Source organism: Xylocopa sonorina, chromosome 8, assembly GCF_050948175.1.
Source record: "Xylocopa sonorina isolate GNS202 chromosome 8, iyXylSono1_principal, whole genome shotgun sequence".
In the NCBI taxonomy this organism is placed as follows: Eukaryota; Metazoa; Arthropoda; class Insecta; order Hymenoptera; family Apidae; genus Xylocopa; species Xylocopa sonorina.
In genome coordinates, this window is record NC_135200.1 from 9740311 (window position 1) to 9755905 (window position 15595).

Sequence of the window (15595 nt, forward strand, 5' to 3'; positions counted from 1 at the left end):
GGGCAATTGCTCGAAAAATTGTTTGACGCTTTTATCGTTGAACGTTTGCTGGGAATTATGAGGAGAAATTCGAGTTGTATGTGGTTCGGATTGATTTCGAGTTGCTGGGTCAAGGCTGGCATTCCAAAGTGTAGGCGGACTGCATCGATGCACCGATGGAAAATGTGTTAAGTTAATCGTTTTAATGGCACAGCCGACGGCTAATTCGATTTGCATAATATCGACGATTTGGAGTCAGTCGATGCTGTTTCATCGAGACATAATTGGAAACGCGCACGTATTTATTCGCTGTTTTGCAGGTTGCAACTGTGGATTTTCCAGTCGAAGTTCGAAGAGATTTTTCTTGTAGGTTGTCACGATGGTTTCAGCTAATTAGCGTTAAAATTTTCCAACAATAAAGTTCCAAAAGTTTTTAAAGCGAATTTAAAGTAAGTAGATCTTTGATCAAAGAAAGAGACGGAGACTAAAGACTATGAGCGGAGGCGTTAAGGACACGTTAAGGTCAGTTATATTTCCACAAGTATCACGCAACGCAGCTCGACTCTAACTCGAGCTACTTGTAAAAAAGACCAGCGACCTTGAAACATCCTTGTCGCCTCCACCTACTGATTCTTCTCCTTCGGATTCCAACGTACCCGGTGCGTTTAGATGTAAAGTGGGAATGCGCAAGGGTTGAAGAAGGCCAAAGGCACGTTAGAATACCAAAGAGAAATGGTGATAGGTGAAAACGCCAAGGACGCTTCACGAGAAATCCATACGTTTCTCAAATGATCCTTGACATGTAACCGAGTATCGTTTCAATGCGCGTAACCTTCAAATATCTTCGATACCTCCACTTAACGTTCTAAATAATCTCTTTTGTAATCACGATATGTCCAATCTGTCATACGTGAGCATATTGCTTATAATACGCAATTACTTTCAGTTACGTTACATCCTCCTGACATTCTCTGCCATCGACCAGTTAATTACCTCCCAGGAAAGTGGAAAAAATCAGCCTTTGCGACACGTTCGTGAGACGAGAAAAACCTGCTCCGAAACAGAACCGTTTCAACTGCCTGGGGACGTCGATTCGCGACGAACGCTCGACGCCACGAAATCAAGAGTCGACGCGTGAAGAAACGAAACACGATACGTTCGTGCCTGGACGGTATCGCGAGCCGATCTTGAAGCATTGTGCCAACAGACGCAAACAAATCGGAGAGATTACGGGTCCCGCGGCATGAACCGGATAAAAATGGCGGGCGGTTAGAGACAGCGGCCAATTTTAGAATCGACACGCACGGGACGCCGCTCTATACGAAACGTTTCTTTTAATGGAGTCGCGATCTCGAGGAGGACCGCACGAGAGTATCGCGAGCGGTCAAGCGTCTGAAACGAAAGAGGGAACGCGCACAAGCGTTATCCCCGGTCGACAAAACGCGAAACGCGCTGATAAGCCGCGACACGGCGAGCGACACCGATAGTTCTCGAGCAAAGGTGAAAGGAAACTGGATTCAAGCGTGCAGACGGGATGGAACCGGTTTCGATTCGCTCCTCAACCTCGCGAGGGAAGCGTTTCCCTTCTGTTCGATCGCGGACGGGAAACCGGCACGGGAGGATCCACTCGGTTTCAGTGTTCCGGTGAATCTCTCGCGATAGTGTAATTACGAGCGGAAAAAACACGCAGCCGGGGTATTACCGGGATATCTGGCTGCGGGAGAAATCGAAACCAGCCACGCTAATGTTCCCTCGCGTGCATTCCACTCTTACTATCTCCTTGTTCCGAGTTAATTACTCGTCTTGTGCTTTTAGCGATTTTAAACCGGCTAATCGCCATAAAGAATAATGTGGAACTTAATGACCGACTTTTTTACAACGCCCGCTTAAATGTACAGCTTTCGAGCGTTTTCGTTACTTGTAGCTTCCGATACCGATCTGCTAATTGCACTCGCCCAAACGTGTTCGCGATACAAAATAGAGACACTTATTAAAAATGAAATGAGTCTATACTGGTAGAACGCACGTTCTCGCGTCATGGTGAGAAAAACGTGCACGTAAAAACGGTTTGTTTGTGTGCTGATAGTAGACGGCAGTTTATCGCGGGACAAGTGAAGTCATTTGTTTTAGATCTGTGTTACGTAAAATCGAGAGGCTCGACTGATTTTTGATTTCAGAGAATCAGAAGCATCGCGTCAATGCGTTTTACCGGTGCGAGCGTCGATACGTATTCACGGAGAATCGATGCAGGCGAATGAAAAAAGAACGCAAGCATTGTTGACGTACCAGTCGATTCCTGTAGTCCGCATCGTGCCCCGCGGTTCGTCGGAGCTGCTTGATGCCCCGCGGTGGCGCCGCTGTCCGCATTTTCCACTTAACTGCACTCCTCTGGCTTCTTATGGTTAACTCATCACTATTTCCGCGGTGGATCGCGCTCGATCGTTACACGAAAACAACGAAACGGCCTGTTCTAACTGTTCCTGGTCAGAGCCGTTCGCGGAATAACGAGCGCGTCGCGTGCGCGCCGCCTAATAACGACACCGTCCTCATCGCACGCCTGTCACACGAATAATCGAACGATTTTTACGTGATACGCTTTGAAAAGTGTGTTGCCGCGAGAGAGAAGCGCGCGCGGGATACAGATTACAAGCGAGCGAGTCTTTCACCACGCGAGCGCGTTACATCATCTCTCTGAAAGGTCACTGGTCGGATCGCGATGTACACCGAGAGATTCACCCACGTGAGTTCTTTCGCGGCGGTATCGATTATTTCTGAGACGGTCCCGCGAGAAACTTGAAGACACGGAGAGCGACGAACGTGCCCGATCGCGAAGCGTGCGCGCGCGCGCGCGCGAACAGCTGTTAACATTTATACCTGTCGCTCCAGAAAAATCCATTACACTGTTTTTCGCACTTTTGTCTGACGCGAGGCTCCGCTCGTCACGGAAACGTAATTACCGTGCGGCCGTCCTCGTAAACGTGCGACGATAACTAGCAATAGTCGCTGGAGGCACGCGGCGACTTACGAAAGTGCCGCACAGCTGCGCCACGAGTTGTCGCGTCGTTCGTTCTCTTCGCTCCTCGACTCTTCGAGACGTCCATGGCGCGCGATTTCGAATTCACGCGGCTCCACGATTAACTTCCGTTCGAGTAATCACTGACGAGAGACGAGGCGCGAAATGAGGGACAAAATATCGCACGTACCAAACGGCAAATCCGGCATGGCGCGCGACGACGCACTAAAAACACAATGCTGAGTCGCGAACGCGTGGTGGGGAAGGAATCTTGCTCGTCGACGAAGGAGAGGAGTCATCCTTCCGTATTAGATTCCCGCGGGGATCGGAATTATTCGAGGCATCGAGATACGATTCCGTGCGATGACCTCTCGCCAATGTTGTTTTTAAACAATACTGGGGAGGCGAGAGAGTTCGCGTTGCGCCAACGTCCGAGCCGCGGCGACACAGGCGACATCTGGTGGCGCCGTCGAGTAACGTTCGCGCGGCGCGAGTGAATTACGAAACGGATCGGTGGCCTCTGGTTTTCGTTCGAGTTTCGCAGGAAACAGACAGGTAAGGACGCGAAAAATACCCCGTAACCCGACATTCCCACGCGCACCTCCGAGATATACGACCGCGGACGACTATTAACGTATCGTAGCCGTGAAAAATATCGATAAAGCGGTCGTAGGTTAACGACTTTGCGGCGCGACCGTTATGGCGGCGGGCAGAAATCTGCGCGCGCCTCGTATCGGTTGTACAGCGTGTAATATCGCGTCCGCCATTATCGTATTTCTCCGCGGGTTGATTCATATCGCATCACGGTTAAGCACACGGGTGGACACGTCGGTCGTTAGCGGTCCTTTCCTAGAAACCGGGCATTAATATCCGCGGGGACGCGAGCCTCGGTTTACGATCGTACCCGGCACGCGAATGGCTTTATTTTCGTTAGAAACGGTGATCGACGTTGTATTCTGTTACGTCGACCGCGCGCCCACGCGATCACGTAGTTTAACGCCGCTCGTAACACGTACGGGACGGCATCGACGCGTGTATCGAGTCCTCCCTCCCTCCTTCTCCTCTTCCTCCTCCTCCTCCCGCCATTAGCATACGCCAAGGAGTGTACAGGAAATGCCGGGACTTCATACGAGATTTTTCTGCAGCGCTCGTAGAAGCCAACGCTGCAGCCATAGAAATTTAATGCTACCTGACCGTGCCAGCATTGGGAACGGTGAACGCGGCACCCCGCGGTTTACGCAGCGTGTTCACAGAGCTACCGCAGCCCGTTTAAACGCCGTCTCGGACAATTTTTCAACCACCTAAGAATGGGCTTCCGTGCGCGCGGAGGCTTCACGGTGCCGATGATTTAATGCCCAGGGATATTATCAGCAGGTATTTCGACTTAATGACGGCAATTATTGTAATTCAGATACGATGCGAGGCACTTATCATTGTTGCGGGAAAAATATGTTTTCCTCTTAACCTTCCACAGTCGCAATCTGTTTTATCTGCTAGGAGATACGTTCGTGATCGTTCGTCGAGTTCGTTGTTTTTGGAAGGAAATAATGGGTGCGTATAAAGAAGGCAATTTTATGGAATATTTTCGTAAAACGAATAACAGTAGGCGTGTTTATCTTCCCTTAAGCTATTGAACGTAGAAACATCTGATGGTTATCCTTGAGACGTTGGGAAGCATGATTTATTAAACTGATCCTTTGGGTCTTCGCGTACGTTGTGTCAATGATGTTAAGTGCCTTGCCTTGTAAGACAATTATTTGATTATGAAGATACTTGCGTTACTTAGCGCCTGTTTATTAATTCGGAAGAGTTGCGTTACATTCCATTGGCAATTTAAAGTCAAACGTAAAGACCAGCTCTTTCTCGTCGAATCTTTCAAACTATTAACAAGCTCGAAAAACGAAAGCTAGCATGGCGCGGCTAAAGTGTCCCGAGCAGCGTCCAAATGACAAGCTGTACGTTAAACGAGCGCGTTCTAAACGAGCCAGTGCACGCAAATGATTGATGCAAACGTTCGAGGAACGCGAATTCATAATTTAAGGGTAACACTGTGTATATACCGTCGAAATAGCCGGGTACGCGTACGCGTCGGTCTTGTAATTCCACCTTCGATGCCACTTTTACGCGGAAACGAGCGAACAATTCCATCTATACATTCTCAGCGTAATGATAGAGTTAACGGGTCGTTACGCGAATCTCGATGCGGCCTCCAACAAAATTATACTCGCATTAGACATTTTCCAGGATGGTCAAACCGTGCGTGTGGTCTTTAAAGGTCGTAATAATCTCTGCACAATTTCCAACAATGTTATCCGTCCGCCCCATTCTTCGAGCTTCGTCCCGACCCTTTGATCTAACACCATTTTCAACCCCCTTATTCCAAGGGTTATCCCTGTTATCAGTGTCGGAAATACAAGGATGGCTGGTTGAAAAACCCCACTCGAAGACCTTTCAAGAGACAGAGCCATCCTTGTCAATAAATTCTTAAGTCCACGTTTGTCCCAAAAACTATATCGAGTCCTGTTATTATAAAATTAGTTTTTCCCATTGCTGATATTCCTTCTGGTGTTCTTACAAGAATAGTCAGACTTAATCCACAGAGAGTAACGTTCTTTCCTAGAACTAGTTCCTTTCTGAAAGCCTACAATTTCCGCTGCAATTAATTCGATATCAGTTTCACTGGACGCGAGCTGAAAATGAACGGTGTTCATCGACGCGCCTTTGGCTTTCTGCTCCTCTGACCACGATAATAGAGGCACCCCGTGTAAAGACTTCATTCGCACCGTTCCCATGTCGCTCGCGCACCACGCTCTTATTTCCTAACAAATTAGATCTACCTGGTGATTTAAGTAACGCGCAATGGCCGCGACGTGTTTGACGGCGGGGCGATTTATATCGCGGCCCGCCTCGCCTTGTTGCACCGCCTGTCTCGTACCTCCGCGCCGCGTAATCGATTCAATCATCCCCCGCGATTTGTTACGCGTCTTAGATCGAAAGCGATTTTCAATGTCGACCCGTAGCCGCGATGCTAGATTATCGGCGAGACCGGTCGTGGCTTGCCAGACTTGGTATCCGTTACGGATAACCATCTCGAATCCAGCGAGACTGAACTTTTCTTCCTCTGCTCGAGGACGCGGACAACTTCTTCCTTCGAAACAACAAAGTCGTTTCCACTACAACTCTCTCATTGTTTCGTCTCGTACCAAGTAAATTTGCCACGTAATTTAGGAGTGTTTTAGAATTCACCGTGCGCTTTGGTCACCACGTGTGAAAGACCTCTGCGAGCTCTGATGCATTCGCAGGTTGAGTCACGAAAGATTTCGTTACTAACAGTCCTTGATCGACGCGATTTCGAAACAATATGGGTCCCTTTCGGATGGAGTGCTCTCGAGTGGCACATTTTATTCGATCGCACGCAGGTTGCATGGGATCGTTGTAGATCGGTTTGAAACGAAGGTTATTTATTTCACACGTATAGCTGTTCTCCAGAGGACTTGGAAGTGGCTTCGATACGAGGCTACGGTGCACAGATACAGAAATGCGGCTACGTTCGAAGATGAAATTAACCGACAATAGACGCGTTTAACACTAAACAAAGTGAATCACACAGCTGCGATATCGTTATACAATACCTCCGTTGCAACTCGATTGTCGTACAGATATCTAATCCCGAGTTTGATCGATCACCGAACAGCCTCGAGCCTGCGTGCCTCGGATACTAGTTTAATAACTGAATCCATCGTGGTCTGATTGCCTCTGTAAATACCGAGTGACACATAAAATTGATTCTACCGGGGGATTAATGACTCCCAATCGTATCCTTCTCACCGATTCCCGCTCTCTTCAACGAACAAACGACGATTCTAGGATAGCAATTCTTCGTATAGACTTCGCGTGCAGTCGTAACTGTAATAATAAATAAATTCGCTATAAATTAAACATAATGAAAGGCCAAATCTTTCGATTTGGAATTGTTGCTGGTCCAAATGGCGTGCATCGATCACTACTTTCTGCAGCGATTCCTGCAATCGCCTCGAGCCACGAGTGCTCCAAGTAACATCGAACGCGAATCCAGCGTTAAGGAAGTCGTTCGAAATTCCCTCGCGAAATTCCACGCTACGTGGATGCATTCTCGCGAAGATTACCACCGGGCATACCGCGCGAGACACGTAGAAACGAGCGTCGACCTCGAAAGTGATCCGCGGACATTAGCAGGGATTGAAAAAAGGTTTATCCAACCCTGCTTTCAGACCCTTTCAGCGGTATCGGGTCCCGTGGCATTCCTGCGGATTCCGATGATTCCATCGTGGAAGTACGACGATCGGCTCGGTCGTTTAAAAGCGTATGCGCGCGTATGCATCATCGCGGACGAGCGGTGTGGGATAAATAGACGATAATCGTATGCGCACTTTCGCCGTGGTGAAGAACAATGCGGCACGACGAATGCCTTGACCTAAACCGCCTCTCTCGCCTCCTCGATGTCTGCGAGAAAATGTCGATCGTGGAGTACCTCACGACGGCCATAAATTAGTCCTCCATCGCGGCGCTTTTCCCAGATCCGCGGACAGATCGCAGAAACGAACGAGGACCCGAGTTATCCAGCCTCCTTCGACGCGATTAGACGACGGCGGTGTATCGTACGGGACGGTTCCCGCGGAGGCAATAAACCACCGCATCGACAGCGCAATATAAATGTAAATGGATAGCGTACGCGGTAACTTGTAATTTCGCATCGAGCGTTCAACGGTAATTCCACGTTAATCAACCGCGAACGCTCGTTTATACACGCGGCTAGGGCTACCAGTCGATCTTAATCAATCATGCGTCACTTAGCGAGCGAGAGAAAGAAAAAAAAGATCGACGGGAATATGAATGAAAAGTTTCGAGTCGCGAGTGTATCGGATCCGCGGCGGTTTTTCACATCGAATGGAACTGGTTTCGCGAACGGGGGCTCGCGATAATGATCGCACAGGGTGTCTAACGTCTGACCGACTGTTCACGGTAATTCCACGTTATCAGACGTAAACGATCGTTCGCGCGATGCAGTTCGAGGCTATCTTAATCAATCGCGTGTCACCTTGTTATTAATGGACGGCGAACCCGGAAAAAAAGTCGAGCATCGACGCGTATAATGAAATATCTTCATCGGAGGGGGCTGGTTTTGGTAGGGCAGTCACGCGTGGAACGCTTTCAATCGAGAAGATACAAGATAAATCGTTCGCGACAAGGGTTTCGGTCGATGGTAATTAGCATTCAGCCGTGGCTCGCCTGGCTGACTTCTGTTTGGGGGATGTGTACTAAGCACCGTGGCTCCCGCGGGACATTGTATCGAGAGAGATGAAATCGCGATCGGGGAAGTTATCGCGATGGAGGCGCGCGTGCTCTCGCACAATCACGTACCCCAGCTGTTTGCGATCGAAACGCGAGATCGTTGCGACTCAACTCTTTCGTTCAGTGTCCACGTTTTCACGTGTACTTTACACTGTTACGCGTACACACGCGTTGGACAATCGAACTCGCGTTGTAAATCACAACGAGTATCTCGTTCGAGATCCAACGATCGAACGATCCATCCGCGACGCTGGATAACGGTGGCTTTAACGTTTCTTCGAATCAGCGGATAAATCTGAGATCGTTTCTCGTTTTGATCGACACGACACTATCGCGATCGATTATTTCGAGAGTGTCGTACGATTTGTGCAATTGATCGTGTCGATTCGGAAGTCGGGGCTGGATAAAGTTATTACGTCGTGTTCGTGCGAGCATTATCTGGTTGGATGATAACAGCTCGTAACAGAGTGACGCGCTTCTGTTGCGTGGTACAGAGTCAGATCGCGATAAGAAACGAAGAATAATTTCGCTACGTTTGTTATTGAACTGTTATCCGTTTCGTATTTATTTACTTTGTCCGCTCGATAGCGAAGCTTCTGGTTTTAGCAATCGTCCGTTGCAACAAACCGACGATGATCGTCGCGTTGAAAAAATTGTTTGTCAGTGTTCCTCATAACCTCCTCGCACGCGACCATTTATCAGAAGACTGAGCATAATGCGGGGAAAAAAGTGTCATTACAGACTAAAATAGCCTCGCGCTGAAAAATTGTGCGCTATTAGCGCTCGATCAATCTATCGAAGCAGACAGTATCTCCAACGGCGTTAATCGAGATCTAACAGTCCTTAATAGTTAATTTAGCGCGATTACCACTGCACGCGTTTATCTGCTCGTAGGGACGAGAAACAAGAGTCGCGCGGCATAAGTACAGAGAAATCAAATACCAGTTACGATCTAACAAATGTAGGGGTTACGCTAATAGAAAGCTATTATCCTCTAATGACACGTTTGATTAATTAGGACGCCAGCCGCGGCACGCAGGCTAGACGAATTATCACCAGCCGCCTCTCGACGGCCATTTTTCTTCTCCGCCTTTTTTCCTTTTCACGTAATATGATAATTACAGCGGTCGAGCAGTTCCGCTTCGCCGTGTCCCACTTACCTAAAACGGTCCACGACCATTAACCGAGTCGATTAACCAACTCGAAATCCTAGGCGAAACATACAGCGGTGGCTGTCGTTCGCGGTTACAACGATCTCACCAACGTTCCTCGCGAACGAAAAGAGCCGCGTCTCACAGGCTCGACCGCCTCTGGCGCGAAGCCACTTAATTATCGGGATTAACACATTTCCCAGTCCTTCGCATCTGTTGTGTCCCTCTTTCCTGTCTCCTCCTCTGGAGGCATTCCTCGCTGGATGAAACGCGCGCGGAGTTTGGAGCCCTGCTTAACGTAATCGATGCCAACCGCACTTTTTCGCCTTTGGGAGTAAAAGGGTAGCGTGTCTCTGCTTTCATGCTTCATAGAGCGTTACAGACGGTGATAAATGCGCGCGAGTGGAAGTTGCTCGGGGATGTGAGAGGCGAAGGTGCCACGCTGCGATCACTGTATTTTATTTTCGATAATAAGGAAGAAGGGATGTTAAGGGGAACGTAAACGCTTTGAGAAAAACTGTAATTACTTTGGTAGTTGGGTAGTTCGATGGTGGTCATCGGATGTACGATGATACAAATTAATATAGCTTCGTTCTAAGTTGTGTAATTTGTACACTGTTGTTAGGAGGTATTTCAGGATGAGAAGTTGGCAAGGAATTTTTATTTTATCACAGTGGATTTATGAAATTGTCCACCGTGCAACGTCGTGAGAAAACGATGCACGCTCGAGTGTTTCTCAAGCGGTCGACCTCGCTCCTCGTCCATCAGACACCCCTTGAGGCGTCGCGGTAACGCCAGCCGGAGCGTGATCGCTTCATTTTCATGTCGATAATGTTTATTGCGCTCGTAGAATCTTTACGAGACTCCGATGGAAACGTGCCCGCTCGGTTCTGTCGCTCTGGCGAAAAAAATGGCGATGCGAGACGATTGTCCGCGCAGGTATTAAACGCGTTTCACGTTCGCGCACGGTGTCCTCGTTGCGAAATCGTGGCTCGAAGAAAGACAAACGCCTGGACGGAGACGGCGAATTGATAATTAATAATCGCCGACACGTGTTGATGAATGCATTTCCAAGTTAATGGAACTGCAATTGTGCCAGTCGCGTTCGAGACGTCTCGTGTTTCGTGGAAACGCGATGACGAAACGCAATGCTCGGCATTTCAACTTTGATATTTAGAACACGCTCGAACGGCATTTTATATTAATGGTAGCAGAAGTCGAATCGCCTGAGATCCACCTAAAGAGAGTCCCAGCGCTCGCTGGGAAAGGATTGCAGGCAATAACCGATGCTAATGGGACGCGCGCGGAATATTAACCATTTTTTGCACCATCAAATACACTGTACGCGTACGTCATCGTTGCTTAACAACCTCCACGCGTGAATATTATCCAGGCTGCAAAAAAAAAAAAAACACATCGCTCCATCTTCGACGTTCATCACCGTCCCCAGTTCTGTCCCCTCCTCCATTAAAAATCGTTTCTATGTCACGAAAGCGACCGTTTCGTTCTACGTAAATAAATCGCAAAATCTTTAAACGCTACGCAAGTTGGTCGAACGCGTCCTCGCTGTAGATCGTGAGAGATCTTCTGGTGGTTGCGACACAGAGTCGACTTCACTCCGGTTCAACGACGGTTCAGCGACCCTCGCGTTCCAACGCGAGACCAACAAAGGACCCGCGAGAAAGTGCTGGCTCGTGACAGTAGATAGCCGCGAACCAGTCCCGATTTTCCTGCAACACCTGATACGTTGCTGGTACCCTTGTCACCCTTAATTGGGCTACGCGGCCTTTTTCATCTGGTCTCGCGTTACGCGCGTAACGAGCGCTCCGAAATAGGCATCGCGATTTGTGAACCAACGTGGACATTTTCATTGCACCTTCGCTCCCGGTTGCCTCGCGACGTGCCTCTGGAGGCTTCGAAGCTGGTCCCACGAGATCCAGAATTTCCAAGTTTCTCGTTAAACGTCGTTAGAACCATACGCGTGCGGTGGCTTTTAATAAAGTCACGCAAATTTAAATCACTCGAGCCATTTCTCCTTCTCGACTTCTCGACCAGTTGTTCCATCGTCCGTGAAAAAAATATGGCACCGTTCCTCGTGTAATTGGCATATAATTCTCAGGCACTCTGTATATTATCGTTCTTTTTATATTCCTCGTTGAAAGTACAGCGGAGTGGAATCGAGGGCCGGTAAGAAACTCGAAAACACGCGGTCCGTTCGGAAAGCTACCGCGGCAAGGACGCAAGCTCGAATGATTTACGATCGCTCGGTGGTCGTAAAGGCATCAGCCACGGGGGATGCGCGGCTCTCGCGGAGATTTGACGAGAAATTTACGGTTCGCCGGTAGGCCTCGCACAGGAATTAGTGGAACGACAGGTTGGCTAATTGCAGAGCAAAACGCGCGATTCTTTCTGCCCTGCTGCCGAGAACGTTTGATATATCGTCGGCGATAAATTAGGGAAATCTCGTCCGACTGTGGTAGGGCGTCGTTTCCAAGTGAAATTCGCGAGATTGCGCAAGGGGATCGAACTTGTCTCGAAACTCGTAAACTCGAACGATTATTAGAGAGTCGTTAATATGATTACTAGGTATTGCAAATTAATTACCAGCGTGGAATTTATGTGGCGTAATAATTGAACAGGCTTCCATGGAAAGAATTCGAGATGAAAACAACGCGGCGGAGGCGACTAGTCGGTCAATTTCGCGCGGTGAAATGGTGTGAACAGCCTTCAGACAGCTTGTATGAAACTCGATGTTAATTGTACTAGTTAATTGTACACACGATTTCGTACAATCGCTCGGTGGTAATAAACTTCAGCGCGTGTATACGCGTGTGAAACGGAGAGTGTCGAGTATTTTGATCGACGCGAGAGGCTGCGAGAAAAAAAGATTCCAAAGTTTAGCCTCGAGTGTGAACTAATATTATTCAATGATTAGCATTTTCCTCGTATTTCTCTTTCACTGTGGTTATGTAGATTTGTTGATTTTTATGATTGCTGGGATGGAATCGAGACTTTATCGCGTTAATATCGATGATAAAATGACAGATGAATCGCGTAATGCCAAGGTTCACTGGCGTTTAACGCTATTAACGCGCAACACGGCCTGAGGAATATTATTAACTTCGATAGCAGAACGGGTTTGATTTTAACGTTCGTACATCGCGGATGGCGAGAATCGCTTATTATATTCAACGCCCATATTAAATCAGTGGCTCCGAATAAATGATGGAATGCAGATTAATTGTCGGATATCCGTTCGATAAAAGGTGTACAAGTATCGGCTACCAATTTGCATCGTTCGAAATCGAGGCACCCGATCGGCGAACAAATTATGATAAACGTTTCAAAAAGGAAACAGGCTGCCTTACCGTTACAAAACTTCCTTTTTATTTGCAATTTAAATCGTTCTTCGCGGCAAGAGCGCCCAAACGGCCTGTTTTAATGCCCGCAGAATCAATTTCTCGACTCCTTCGTTACGTCCCAACCGGCTAAAATCAACTCTCGTGTCTCTCAGCTTTTCTTAATCGCTTCTTCACTCGACCGGTTATTTACCAGAATAAATTTCGCCGTTATTAAATTTAATTCCATGCGAATGAAACGGGCGAGCGATCAATTATGCGGTTGGTTAAGTATTCAGGACTCCAAAACGGAATGAACAGCGAAATCTTGAGAAACGACTATCGTCGAAGTTTCAATGTCAAATTACTCCTCGATTTTATTTAGACACTTCGCTGAATTCTCTATCTCGATTTCATCGATCGACGCTAGAAAATCGACGTTCAAAGTCCTCCGTCGCGAAGCTCCTGTCCAGAATCGTCCTCTCGCGCGGCTGAAGAGCAGAACCGAGCAGAAGAGCAGACGCGCGGCAGTGGCAGACTGCGCGACCGACGTCGATCGTAATCGGTTTCTTTCAGCCGTATATCAGCGGCGAGATTGGTTTCAGAAAATAACTCAGAGCCGAGTTATTCTCGAGCCGAAGGCCGCGTGCCCGTTCCGCCTGGCACAGTTGCACAATCGCGAATCCGTCCGATATCTATCAGCTGACGGGCAGTCCCATGGATATCGTCGCTTCGTCGGCGTGCCTCGCTTTTTCCTTTTTTTTCTCTTTCTTTTCGCAACGCCACTCGTTAGGATCTAACGACGCCGGCCGCTTGTGCAACCGATCGGTAACTGGTTCCCGAGATCGACTCCTTCGACTCCTTACGCGTCGTTAAAAAATCAGACTTCTCCAAGCACCATCGATTTTTCTAAACATTTCGTGAGAAATCGATTAGATCGATGGATGATTCGTAAGTTTGAAAGTTTATGAAAGAAATGCGCGATTGGTTGACATTTCTTCGTTGATTTCGCAATCGTTTGGAGTTCAGTGTAACTGGAACGAGTCAGATTCGATAACTTGTGACTCGCGTCGCGATTAACGCGAATTGATAGAAATAAATGTTCGAAATTTCGTATAAAAAAGACACTTTTAACTTAAACTTGAATGCTACTGTGCGTTTATCACCGAGGACAGTTCGCCAGGGCATTATCATAATCGAAGCGTGCTGCCATCTCGCAGTACGATCGCGTACCAGCCTCGCAGTATCGCCCAACCTCTTATCAACCAGTATCACGAACGTTTCGAAATCGAAGATCGACTGCCCCACTACGCACACATCCTGCGATTACCAATAACAATTCCATATTTACAGTATGATCACACCACTCGTAGTTTTCCCATTCCTAAGCACTTCTTTGGCCTTATAAAATGGTAAACGATACGATAACGAGTGAAAGAACCATCTAGGTGTAATTAAACTTGCTGTCGATTACATATGTAGATAGATCTACGTTTATTAAACATGTAAATATGCTAAGAAATATTATACGCTCGAGTGTGGCTATTGAAAAGTACTCGTCGCATAATGGAGGGTGAAGCAAGCCTCCATTTTCCTTTCATGAATATATTAATCGACGACGAAAGACGGTGGAGAGAAACAGATTGAAAGTACTCACCTTTTTGCGATGCGGACAGCAGGACGATCCATTGCCCATGGTTCCCACGGTCCCTCGATCCTTCAAGCCTCGACAGAACCGAGCCACGAACCACCGATCGGCGACGCCTCGACGCGCTGGTTAGCTCTCTGAATTTTTGCCGCACAATCGGCTCTTCTGTTCGTCATCGTTGCGCCGAAACCTGCTCCGAGAAAGTTGTCGTTTATTATCGCGTTGGTATTTAAGCCAGCCGTCTCCCATCGAAACTTGATTCGCCTTCGTTAATCGCGCGGCGAGGGTCGCCCCAGGATCACCGCCAAGCCAGGATTTATCATTGCCAGGGAGAGATCCAATGCCGAGCCAACCGTGCAGTTCTTTTTATCGGAACTTCCTCTAACGTTGAACGTTTATCAGTCGTTCAAACGTTTGTTTCTTCTCGTACTGAGATAGTTATCGTTCGTTAGATTTTAATGGATCTTAAGAAAATGGCCAGCCAATTACACTGTTTCTCTTGATGACGAACTTTTGTACGTTTAGTACAAAATGGGTTGTTTCCAGTTTCTCACGCATTCGTTTTCAAGTGGATAGACCGATCGAACGATTTTCTCGATCGTCAGGTTAGAGGATCGATCGAGACTGACTGGAAGCTACGGTGAAACTGTGGCAGAGAACCGGAGAAGCCCTAGCAAGTGGAAAGAACGGACGAGTTGACAGTAATGCCTTCTGATAATATGGATTTACCGTCTCAGTAGCGCAGCTCGAGGAAATATAGACTGCAGGTCGAATGGTGTCGACGATCTTCGGTCAGAGTCGAATAGCAATAATATAAATTTGATAAAAGTCTTCTCACGTGCATCGATGATTTGTATCTCTTCCTCGAATTCGTAGACGCTTTACGTTACGTCATTTTCACTGGTATTTCTATATTTCTTGCAACTCTTCACAAGTCTTCGCACAAGTTACATCAACTCTACTCTTATCGACGACGATTCTCCCTCGAGAGAAGCGCGATATTTCTTCGAGTCGGCGAATATCCCGGAGAAATTCGTTCAGCATCGTCCGCCATTGAATTCCGTCTTCTCGCGATCAATTTTCTCTCTCCTCTCTCCTCTGCTCGCTTTTTTGGCGGGAACGTGCGATGCTTAGC

General features: G+C 47.8%; 1 protein-coding gene across 2 annotated transcripts in view; it reads right to left on the minus strand.

The window, feature by feature from the left end:
- Sarm (sterile alpha and armadillo motif) overlaps positions 1-14774 on the minus strand; it is a 107458-nt gene extending 92684 nt beyond the window's left edge. The window contains exon 1 of one of the 2 annotated variants that reach the window (XR_013102155.1): positions 14470-14774. The gene's annotated coding sequence lies outside the window, so the exon portion shown is untranslated. Of the gene's footprint in view, positions 1-2265; positions 2396-14469 lie in introns of those variants that run through there. The other variant, XR_013102154.1, reaches the window with a different exon arrangement.
- Between the last annotated feature and the right edge of the window lie 821 nt (positions 14775-15595).